The sequence below is a fragment of the Microtus ochrogaster genome, linkage group LG4 (genome assembly GCF_000317375.1).
Source record: "Microtus ochrogaster isolate Prairie Vole_2 linkage group LG4, MicOch1.0, whole genome shotgun sequence".
Lineage (NCBI taxonomy): Eukaryota > Metazoa > Chordata > Mammalia > Rodentia > Cricetidae > Microtus > Microtus ochrogaster.
Genome location: NC_022030.1, coordinates 6,343,090 through 6,354,627, shown reverse-complemented (window position 1 = coordinate 6,354,627; position 11,538 = coordinate 6,343,090). Strand labels below are relative to the sequence as shown.

Here is an 11,538-nt window from a genome sequence, read left to right as displayed (position 1 = left end):
GGCGGGGAGGAGGCAGAAATCCTTAATAAATAAATAAATTAAAAAAATACTAAATAATATATAAAATATTTATTAAAAAATAAAAAGTGCATTGAATCTCTAACTATGGCGGAGGGATCAGGACTCAGGACTTCATACATCTGGAAGACACCTTGGGATATGCTAATGTTGATGGTCTTTGCTGTCATTCAAGAGGAGACTGGGTAGGAGGATCCTGTGTACTAAAAGAGGGGTGACCTGGGCTGGATCTAGATTCAGTTCTGACCTTAGGAAAATTCCTCAGCCTTTGTGAGATTCCATTTCTTCGTCATTAAGGATAGTTATTCCTTAACTTCTTGAGGTTCTGAAGTTTTTGGTTTTCATAGATTGATTTTCTTATGAGCATAGTTTAGTAGCACGCAAAGAGTGTCCTCAGACTGGTCCAGTCCTAGGAATTCAGTTCTTTAACAGAGGCAGATATTTCTCTATACATGGTCCTTTAGATTCCAGAACTATTTGAATGTGTTATAGATTATTTATTTATTTATTTTGGTTTCTTTGAGACAGAGTTTCACTGTTTATTAACCTTGGCTGTGCTGGAACTCACTTTGTAGACCAGGCCGGTCTTAAACTCACAGAGATCCACCTGCCTCTGCCTCCTGAGACCTGGAATTAAAGGCATGCTTTACCACCACCCAGTTTTCTAGTAGTTCTTTTTTCCCTTAGTAGTTAATATATATATTATATAATATAAATATATTTAATATATCAAATAATATATTTATATTTGTTATATACTAAATTTAAATGCTATGTATAATATTATATTATATTAATTATATTAATTATATTATATTATATTATATATATATTTCCTTGGGAACTGGAACTTGAACCCTGGACCTTATACATAGAATGAAAAAACTATTGCTTTAGAATTTCCTCCTGTTTGCTTTCCTTCAATAATTCTTCCCCTATCCACCTCCCCGACTTTCCTCTCCACATTATGCTCTCCTTTTTGGGACCCACTGAGTCTACTCAGTGCTGCCAGTACGTGCATACACAGGGTCTGGCTATCTCCTGGAGCCATAAATAACTTCTTAGAAGCCGCATCCTTGACGAAACGGACTCTCCCTAGCAGCCATCAATTGCCAATCTTACCTAGGGGCGGGGTTTGATGACCCCCCTCCCCCATCCTTGCTAAGATTTTGTCTGGCTTGATCTTGCCCAAGGTCTTATGCTGCCACCAGAACTGCTGTGAGTTCATGTGTTCAACCAGCCCCACTGTGTCTGGGAAAAGAATGTTTACTTGTGGCCATCCACGACCTCTGGCTCGTACAGTCTTTCGGCCCCCTCTTCTGCAGCGATCGCTGAGCCTTGGGAGGATGACACCAATGTCCTGTTTGGGGCTGAGCGCTCCTTTGGGAGTTTATGTTTGCTTCATTTCGTAGACTCGATCACAAGCAAAGTCAGTCAAGCATACAATAAATAAATCAAGAAGTTTCGGAGGGTTTTATTTCCTGAGAAGTTCTTACATAAACACATATCTAATAATTTTGAATTAAAGAGTAGTTACCACAATTAGCAAAAGGAGTGCAAGCAATCCTTACAGTGACTGCTTTAAGAGTTTGCAGAAGTCACATTATATGTACAGAAAGAAACAATTTCAGTGACTTTTGTAAAAAAAAATGTTTTTGACCTGGCCAGCTTTTATAGTGTAGAAAAATAGTCCTAAGACACTATCAACTAAATTTCTCCACCCAGATGAGTAAAATCAAAGCCAGCTAGTCTCACAGACCACGAGCCTATTGCACATTCATAGATATGTTGAAAAGAGCTGCTTAGAAATACAACATGACACCTAACCACATTCTATTAGAGGTTGTAGGCATCGGAGATGCGGTCTAGAACGAAACCTCATTCCACCTTAGAAAGATAGAGACGGCTCAAAAATACACTCCGTCTAAAATTGATGGACACACACAAACCGCTGAAGACAAGGAGAGCCAGAGTCCAGCCAGTCTCCATCTGGATATAATATAATCCAGAGGAATGATAACAAAATATTATTTTTGGAGTATACTTTTGTGTGTTTTATGTGGTATTTCGCTGCCGTATGAGGACTCTTCTGTTAGTTTGTTAAAAAAATACTCAATGTTGATATTAACTCACTCTTCCAAGAAACATCTTATTAATAGCTTGCTTTTTGTCTTTCCTTTTGGGGGGATGGTGGTACTCGGAGTTGTATTTAGGACCTCACACATACTAGGCAAGTGTTTTACCACCGAGCCGTATTCCCAGCCCTACTAGCTTGCTTCATGCAAACCGAAATTTACTTCTTTGGCAATTTTGTCTTCTACTCACTGACAGAAATTTAATGTCAGTGTGTGTGTGTGTGTGTGTGTGTGTGTGTGTGTCCCTATCCACACATAAAAAGAGAGAAGGAAGTACTTTCTCTTGGGCAGGTACAGTCTGTGCATTTTTAATGCATTACTAGCATTTATGATTGTGTGTTAAATCCAAAATCTACAAGCAAATCTAGCATATTTACTATGAAGAACAGCAAAATGGAGTGACAATTGTCCCCTTCCCTGTGCTTGTATTTTTGTTAGTGCTCGGAACTGAGCCCGATGTCACGTATCTGAGCCAAGTCCTCTACTATTGAGCCGCAAGCCCCTGTCTCCATTGTTGTTTTTGAAAGAATCGTTGAACACGGACCTGTCAATGTACCCAGGGACCTGGCTTATAAACCTTGAAACCGTCTTTTCAAGAGATGTTTAAAGTGAACAAGCTTTCAATGATGTCTGTCTGCCCACACAGCTCTTGATAGGAATATCCAATCGTGGTGATCAGATCCCAGGCACATCCTAAGATTCTCTGCTTGCATCAGCCAGGATACAGGCTCTGTGGGACCAGAGTGGTCTGCGTTTGTAACAGGTCCTGATAAATTGGTACCAATAGACCCGTTGCCGTCATTCATCACTTATAATGAACCAAGTGAAGCAACACAAAGAAGACTCTCCCAGACCACTTGGACATCATAGTGACTGTTACTGGTCACCTTTCAGTGCTGTGCAAACCATGTAAGGCCTCATGATGTTTTAGGCTGTGAAAGTTTTGCACAGTAGTTCTATACTTTCTGTCAAGAAAATATTTGGCTATTTTCAAACAAAACATAGTGAGCACAAGAGCACAAAGCTCAAGTTGATTTAAAACATGTGTTTTAGCAGAAAAAAAAAACCCGAAGCAATGAAAAAAAAAGTACTGTTTGTGAAGAATCACATTTTTCCCCAGAAGAAAAATTTTCATGAAGCTGTATGCTAACAAGCATTTCACACGAGTAGATTATTAGAAAAACAGTCACAGAAGAATCTAAGAACAGCCAGAGAACAACCTAAGAACAAAATGCAGACATGATAAATTAGTTCAAAGACTAAAGTTACGTACAATTTTTTTTTTTAAAGTCACTAAGGGCAATTTTCCCTCTTCCTTTTTAAAGGTATTTGAAGGAAGATAGGAAGAAAATCTAACATAACACTTGTCACACAGTGGGAATGCTTAGTTAATCTTTGATCTGGTTTAAGACACACTGTTCCAAAAATTTGAGTCCTGACATTTGACACAAGACAGTGGCAGAAGTCCTCGCTGATCTTCTCATCCTCCTTTGCCCTGACGGTCATACCATGTGGGCAGCGTTTTCTGACCTTCCCCTCAATCACGGAGTAATGCTCTGGTCTGTGAAATACCCTCTACCTTAAAGACAGGAGCCACATCGACCCTGGGAAGAACCTGAACGCCCAAACTTGCCTTGTTTCCTCAGCCTATTTCTTTAACTACATATTCGGCCCTCCAGACACGACTCTGTACTCGAACCTTGTATAGAAAATAAACAAACTGACCCAATGTTCCGGATCTTTCCTTAGAAAGTCTCGGGTAAAACATAGATGAAATGGTTGTGTCTACTTTTTCTCTTGCTCTGGGGATCCAACTTCATGCCTTTCTGGTTGAGCGGGGAGCGCTTTGCCGACCGAGGCATCTCTCCAGCCCTCAATAGATCTTTTAAGGCATACTTTCCGGTTATTGTAATGAAGAATATTATTAAGTAATTATCTTTACAGTTGCAGAGGTTTCTGTTATTATTTGTTCGTTTTCAGTAATTTTAAAAGCATGTGCGCGGTCAACGCTAGAGCCGACGCTTTTTAAAATACAGAAACCCCTTGGGTGTTTTGTGGCACTGTAGTGGTAAAACTCATTTTTGTTCAATTTCCTCTAGGGAAACAACTTAAAAACTGGCTTCACTGGTTTTCATGACGTCCTGCTGTTTTCAGTAAAACCAAACAAGCACAACGTGGCAATGCAAGATCCCGTTAGCGCCATCGCCGAGTCACAGGGATCAGCATTGCAGAGCGCCAACCCTAAAAGTCCTGGAGGAAGACTGAGCTATTTCCGTATTTAACAATGCGAAGGACTTGGACATTTGAATATCTCATTGTGTCTCTTCATGGTCCTCAGAGAGCCTGTTGTCATCGACTCTGCCTAATCTTAATTTTTGGCAATTAGGAAATGTAATATTTATCATATATCTTTAATGTTTAATATTTATTACATATATTTTAAGTTTTTAAAATATAACATGTTCTACTTTTCCTGCTTATAATCTTATAATAGGGTCATTTAATTGACCTTAAATTCTTTTTTTTTTTTTTTTTTTGTTTTTTCGAGACAGGGTTTCTCTGAAATTTTTTTTTGTTACTATCCTTGAAACTAGCTCTGTAGACCAGGCTGGTCTCGAACTCACAGAGATCCACCTGCCTCTGGCTCCCGAGTGCTGGGATTAAAGGCGTGTGCCACCACCGCCCGGCGACACTTAAATTCTTAAAAAGGTTTCAACTTGCAAGAGCTATTTTTTTTTTTTTTATGAAACAAGATTTTCCTTGAGTTGCAGAAAAAGAAAAAAAAAAAGAAAATGCAGAGAAATGTTGTACACTGAATTTGGTGTGAAACCACAATTAGGCTGGATGTGCAAGTGCACAAATATAATCTCAGCACGTGGGGATCGAGGTGGAAAGATTTCTGTAAGTTAGAGGTCAACCTGGGGTACATAGCAAAATCTGTTTGAAAAAAAAAGAAAGAAAGAAAAGAAACATCTCTCAAAAGAATATCCCCCAGTTGTGGCATTCGCCATCCAGACTTGATACTCTTATGATATAAAATAGGCTCCTCTTTGTTTATTGCGATCTATGAAAGCAGCCGGATCACTTCTACCGTGCGACAAACGTTTCTTATGTCGTACTCGTATTTTCAGATGCTTCTCTCTAATCGCCTTCACAAGTAAACATTCTACTTTGACACTGAAAATGACCTTTGTGGTTTCTCCAATACTTGCATCTGTTTTACTTGTTGGAAGTTTTGCTTCAGATGCTGTCTGTCATCCGAGAAACCTGAAATTTGCGGTTCCAAACAATTGGTGGACGGTTCTAGAACTCTGCCTCCCAAATACCCATTTGGTTTTAGATCATCGCAGTGATGACTTGCCATGAGAGACCCTGCCTGTGCAGCCGAGCTCCACAACTCTAAGCCAGGCATCTCCGTGCCATGAGCTGTGCGATGAGCGCCTTGGCGTTTTCTTTCCTAGTTCAGGTTCCTTCGTTTCCCCAGAATGCAGGAGACCATTACTCCGGAACCGTACCATACTCTTGTCACTCCCTCCGGTGCCATCTCTCTTCAGCTGACTCCTATCCTCGCTTAAAGTGTCACTTCAACTATTGTCCCCTGAAATGAGCATTCCTTCCAACCCCTTCACCAAGAAGTACTGTTTGACTGGCTCTTATTTTTGTTAAAAGTTTGAGTCTGAGGTGTGATTGGTTAGCTTCTGTCCAAGTTAGACCATTAATAGTATACAGCCAGGAATCAAGCCCTGCTCAGCAGTGACTGAACATTCCCAGACACTAGCTAAGCAAGTTCCTCGGTTTTCCTATACGTCAGGTGAGGATAGAAAATGCACCTACGTCACAGGGGTTTTATAGTATTAAATAAGATGATGCAAATTTGTTTGTGTGTATACATATATATATATACTATATATACAAAATATATACACTATATATATGCAATATATATACACACTATATGTATATATATATATTGCACTAAGAACAATGCCTGTTATACAGTAAGAGTTCAATTTTATTTGTTGATTGAACATATGATTTTAAAAAATAATTATTCTGGTGTGCCTGTGGCTTTGGTTTACTAGTATGTCAAGAGAGTTCACTCTTTGCATCAATCTATTTTCAAAAATTTTATTTTTCATTTTCTATCTGAATGTCTTTTTCTCTCTCCAGTATAATTAAATATCTTCAGACTTTTAGATTATAAACATCATCACAGTAAATGTCATGTTATTATAAATAAAGCTTATTCTTCGGCCATTTCTTGCCTGTAGATGGTGCATTCTGATTACTCTTACCCCACCCTCTCTTATCTCCTTCTCATTCTCGCTACAAAGGCCTCTCGCAGGTTCATTTCCTGCTGCTTTGTGACCCACTGAGTTTAGACAGGCTGTTTACGAGACCGTGGTATTGTAACTGCTCATTGGAGCTTGATGGGTTCACCAGTGGACACACAAGTAAAGACAATGGCTCTCCCTCCCCCAATGTGCATCAATAACCCAACGTTACCTAGGCAGGGATAGAGTCCCCTAAGCCCTCCCTCATCCATAATTGACTGTTTGCTGGCTCTGTCTTATGCAGGTCCAGGGCAGATAACTGCAGTTGCTTCGAATTCATGATTATAATGACCATGTCATGGCCAGAAGATGGTTTGTTTTGAAGCTCTTTTCTCTAGCAGCTAGCTACGAGGCCATTTCTTTCTCTTCTTTCTCGACTTTTTCTGAGCCTTAGAAAGGTGGTGTAAATGTCCTAGTGTGGCTGTTATGGGGATGATCAACTCTCTGTTTAGATTCGGGGCTCATTCCACAGGAAGGAATTCATGCCTGGTACTAGAAACCTGGTTGAACACGCCTGGCTAGGCAGATTCTAGGTGCTAGGGGCAAATGAGGTATATATCTCTATACCTGTAGACAAAGGCTACTCTTAGCCCTGATCATAGATGCTTCTCTTTGCAATGGCTGGTGATGAAGGCAGAGACTCAGCACTCTTCCAAGTGCTAAAAGAAGAGCTTGCCCAGGTGAATGTATTTTTATGTAAATTTTAAAAGTTTACTACACTTTCCTGAACTGGAATTATTGAACACAAAAATAGTAGCGTTTTCTTAAAGTTAAGAAAAGCTTTTCTTAAAGCTTACTGACAAATACTCTTTCAGAAATTGCGTTCTACTTTTGAGCAGCATTGAAAGAGATTGCTGGATACCTTTGTATTGCTATTGTTATTTAATTGACGACATTTGTGAACTTGCATACATACTCATGTCTATCACGTTCTGTGTACATCTAACAACGGCTCTTTGTTAGGTGCCTGCTGTGGAGTTAGTAAAATGGGGCAAATCACTAGCAGGTTAGATTATCATGGATATTAATTTGTTGTCCTATTGTGCTAATATTTTATCAAGTTGTTTGCATTTCAATTTTACAATATTCCTATAATTTATGCATATTATGTTGTTGATTTTGATATTTGCTATTTCATTCCTGACTTTTGTATCTACAAATTCCTTTTAATTGGAAATCTTGGCATTTTTTTCTATTTTCTATGGTTCTAATAATAAAATTGCTTTTAATCTACTTTTTTTACCCAAATAACTTGTAATTATTCTAAACGATTTTCTCTATATATTTTCTATACATATATTCATGATCCATTTCTATCCTAGTGTTTGGGGAACCTTGGCAACCACTTATTAAATTATTACATATACAATAAGGTTGCTGAATATCTATTCAATATAATTTTAAATCATTCACAAAGGTGACATTTATACAAAAACTCTTACATACTTCACAGTTAAATTTCATTATTTAATTTAATTTTTATAAATTGCTACACACCAACGTGGCTTCTCAGTGCAGGGCACGCATATTCTTGGGATACCCTGGGACAATTGCAGAATAAGGCACGTGGCAGACATTCTAACAAAAGATCATGAACTCACATAGACCTTTCTCATGAGGGCTATTTCTAATATATGTAGCATAAAGAGAGACACACAGCAGACACTTACATGGTGTCTGCCAGTAGTTTTTTTCCTTCTTGTTAATAAAAAAAGATTGATATTTCTTGAATGTTGTAAAGCAAGGATGCTTCTAGAAGGGGGTCACCTCCCTTTATTAAAAGCATCTGTGCCATGGCTACTGGCAGACACCCAAAACTCCTCAAGTGGTTGGCTCTGGGAAATCAAGGGAGATAGAGCACAGCCAAATTCCAAGACGGAACAAATTGTAAAATCATACTGCTTCTTAATATGATGACCAACAGGCAAGGACTTTTCTGCCTCATCAAATCTTACAAAGAAAAGCATTTTTGATTTTCATGTGAATTTAACAGGTAAAAGGAGAAATGGAGAATTAATGTTCTGATATAGAGCAGACATAGGCTGTTTCTCAAGGCAGTTTGTACTTAAAAATCACTGCTTTTATGTCTCTGTATAGGATTGGTTCTCTGTGTTTGACTAGATATCCGTCTTCAGTGAAATACTCCTAAAGCAGAACTCCCGCCCCCTGGAATATCCACTCTGTAGTACTCATTTGAATGAATTTATTTACCTTGAAAAATATTAGAAGTGCTGGGAAGACAGCTCAGTGGGTAACCAGAGCACTTGTTGGATAAACATGGACCCAAGTTTGAATCCCCGGAACCCACATCAAAGTCTGGGCATGGCCCAGATGCCTGTAACCAGCGTAGTTGGGGTTAGAGACTGGCGGCTTGCTGGAGCTTGCTGGCCACGAACCTAACTTCAGTTTCAGTGAGAGATATACCCCCCCCCACACACACCCATGCACACACACACATGCAGGCAGGGGTTGGGGGAGAGACAGAGACAGAGAGACAGAGACAGACAGACAAATAGAAAGGCTCCCTTACACTTCTCCAAGAGGGTAATAGTCTGTCAGTGCTGCTGGGGTAATAAAGGGCATTGAAAATCACACATGAAGTCAGCCCGGTTGTTGCTGTGGAAGGGTGTCTGTACTTACATATGAATAAGGGAGTGATTCAGCTGCTTGGGAATTCACAGGACATCAAACCAAATTAGGAAGCCAGGCAGCTGTGACCTGGTTTTGTAAGGGCCAAGAAAGCTGTGAAGTTTCACTTCTGAACCTTGCAACTCAAAACCGTTCTTTGGTTCCATCTGTCATTTGAGACACATGTACTCTTCAGGGACTTATGTGAAACAATACTCTAGGCCCTGTTTGCTCCTGCGTTTATCCAAAGCCTTCGATGAGGAAGTAGACTTGGGAGATGGTGAGAGAGGAAGACAGCCTGAACAGAAAAGGCAGCTGGGGTCGGAGTGACTAGGGCCAGTAGGGAAAGACAAGCCCGCGAGCTGTAAGAGTTACCTTCCAAGAAAAGGGAGATCTAGAAGGAAGGGAAACAACCCTATATATGAGCTTTGAGAGCAGTTCAGGGTCACTGGGTTCCAGGTGGAATAAAAAAGGTGTGGCTTTGTTTTAATCAGTAGAAAAAAATAACAAATAAAAAGGTTTTGTTTTGTTTTGAAGAGATGTTGGAAGAAGACTAAAGGAGCTATGGTTGTAGTTATCTGGGGTCAGATAATATTCCTTTAAATTACGACATATTCACAGGGTCACCAGGCCACTTAGCCAGTATAACTTTCTTATTTTGAAACCTGATTTAACTCTCTTGGAAGAATTAGAATGATATCGTGAGATACTTTTTATTTATTTATATTCATTACCAAATTAATTTTGTTTCTTGAAATAAAACACCCTCATTTTCATAAATAAGTTTGTAAATAGTGTTCCCTGGAATGATAAGCCAAGAGAGAGAGAGAGAGAGAGAGAGAGAGAGAGAGAGAGAGAGAGAGAGAGAGAGAGAGAGCAAACAAACAAAAGGTTTTCTTAGGCTGCCCAGATGGTGGGATGTATTCTACTGTGAAGATTCTAATTTGAGGGAACATATCATGGATGCAGCTTGATAAGCAGGGGATTTTCATGCACTTATTTCTGTAAGAACTCTTGCATTTCTATTTCTAGTCTGGTGACAAGCAATGTTCTCTTGGTTTTTATTTAGGGTAAGGCTTGCATAACTATCTGCTCAATTCTGCCATTACTATTGTTTCAGCTGGAGTGGCCTTCATTTTCACTATTATAGCTACACCCTCCTGAATGCATTATTGATCTAAGGAAAGGATTTAAGTCAAAATAACCCTGTTAATTCTACTATGGAATTGCCATAATAAACACTGAAAGAGGAGGCTAGGAGGAGTAAGATCCAGACAGCTTATTTTCCCAAGGAATTTCATTTATTGCCAGGCATCCCGCTCTCAGGAGAGTGGAGCTAAACCAGTATGTGGCCCTCCACACTCGGTGACTTTAATCATTCTCTTCCTTGGCACCTGCCACCCCCAGCACTTCCTGTCTCACCCGGTCTTATCCTTCAAATAAGGTTGGGGCATGAATAAGGAGCTATGCTGGCACTTCCCAGGGGAAAAATAATTCTCAAGTGGTCACTCCAACACCGCATTGTTTACCAGAACATAAAGTTCGGTTGAAATCCCACAGTGACGTCATCTCCCAGCACTTGCTGATGAAGCTGGAGATGTTTCCAAGATACTTCTAGCTGGGTCGGATACTATGTGCCGGAAATGGTCAACCAGCTCACACTTCAAAGAGCTCTCGTCACTAGGTTGTGTTTAGCTCTTTAAAAGAAATGGAAAGTAACCCAAATCACAGACTCAGGCTAAATTGGTATTTAAAAGGATTCCAGAACCTTCTGTGTTGTGGCTGTTTTTCTGTGGGTTGATAAGTTTACTCTAATTGCTGATATTAGGGTGTCTTTCTTTCCGAAACACCCTTAGACTATGTAGGGGCAGCAATGTTTAAAGAGTCTGTGGCAGGGATGACAGATAGAGCTGGCCTGGCCTTTCAGAAGTGAAGCTGCTCCTAAGTTGGGAAGCAGATTGTCTGCATGTATGGAGATGATCACGCATGCTTTGGACCTGAAAACTAGAACCAGAGAACTAAATTGTTAGAAGATTAAGTGGTCAAAAAATTTAGGGTGAGTCATGTGTAACCCGAGCATTCAAGAGGCCTATCTACAAAACAAAAGAAAGAAAAGAAGCTATGTGTATTTAGATGGAAGAAAAAAACATGGAAGGAAATTAACAACTTTGTGCCAGTCAAGGTAGCAAATATTTAGATGTTTTCCTCTTAGAGCAAATGGTTTTTTTTTGGGGGGGGGAGGGTAGAAAAGGGTGTTAAATAGATACAATATCCAGTAGCAGAAACCTATGACAGTTTTCTGTGTGTGTGAGCGGGTATGCTTTACGTGTGTGTGGTGTTCACATGTGTGTGTGAGAGAGAGCTGGTATGCTTGCATGTGTGCAGTGTTCGTGTGTGTGTGTGTGTGTGTGTGTGTGTGTGTG

At 39.7% G+C, this 11,538-nt stretch overlaps 1 protein-coding gene across 1 annotated transcript in view; it reads right to left on the bottom strand.

Moving 5' to 3' along the window:
* Pde7b (phosphodiesterase 7B) overlaps positions 1 to 11,538 on the bottom strand; it is a 321,725-nt gene that overhangs the window by 246,230 nt on the left and 63,957 nt on the right. The window lies entirely within an intron of this gene.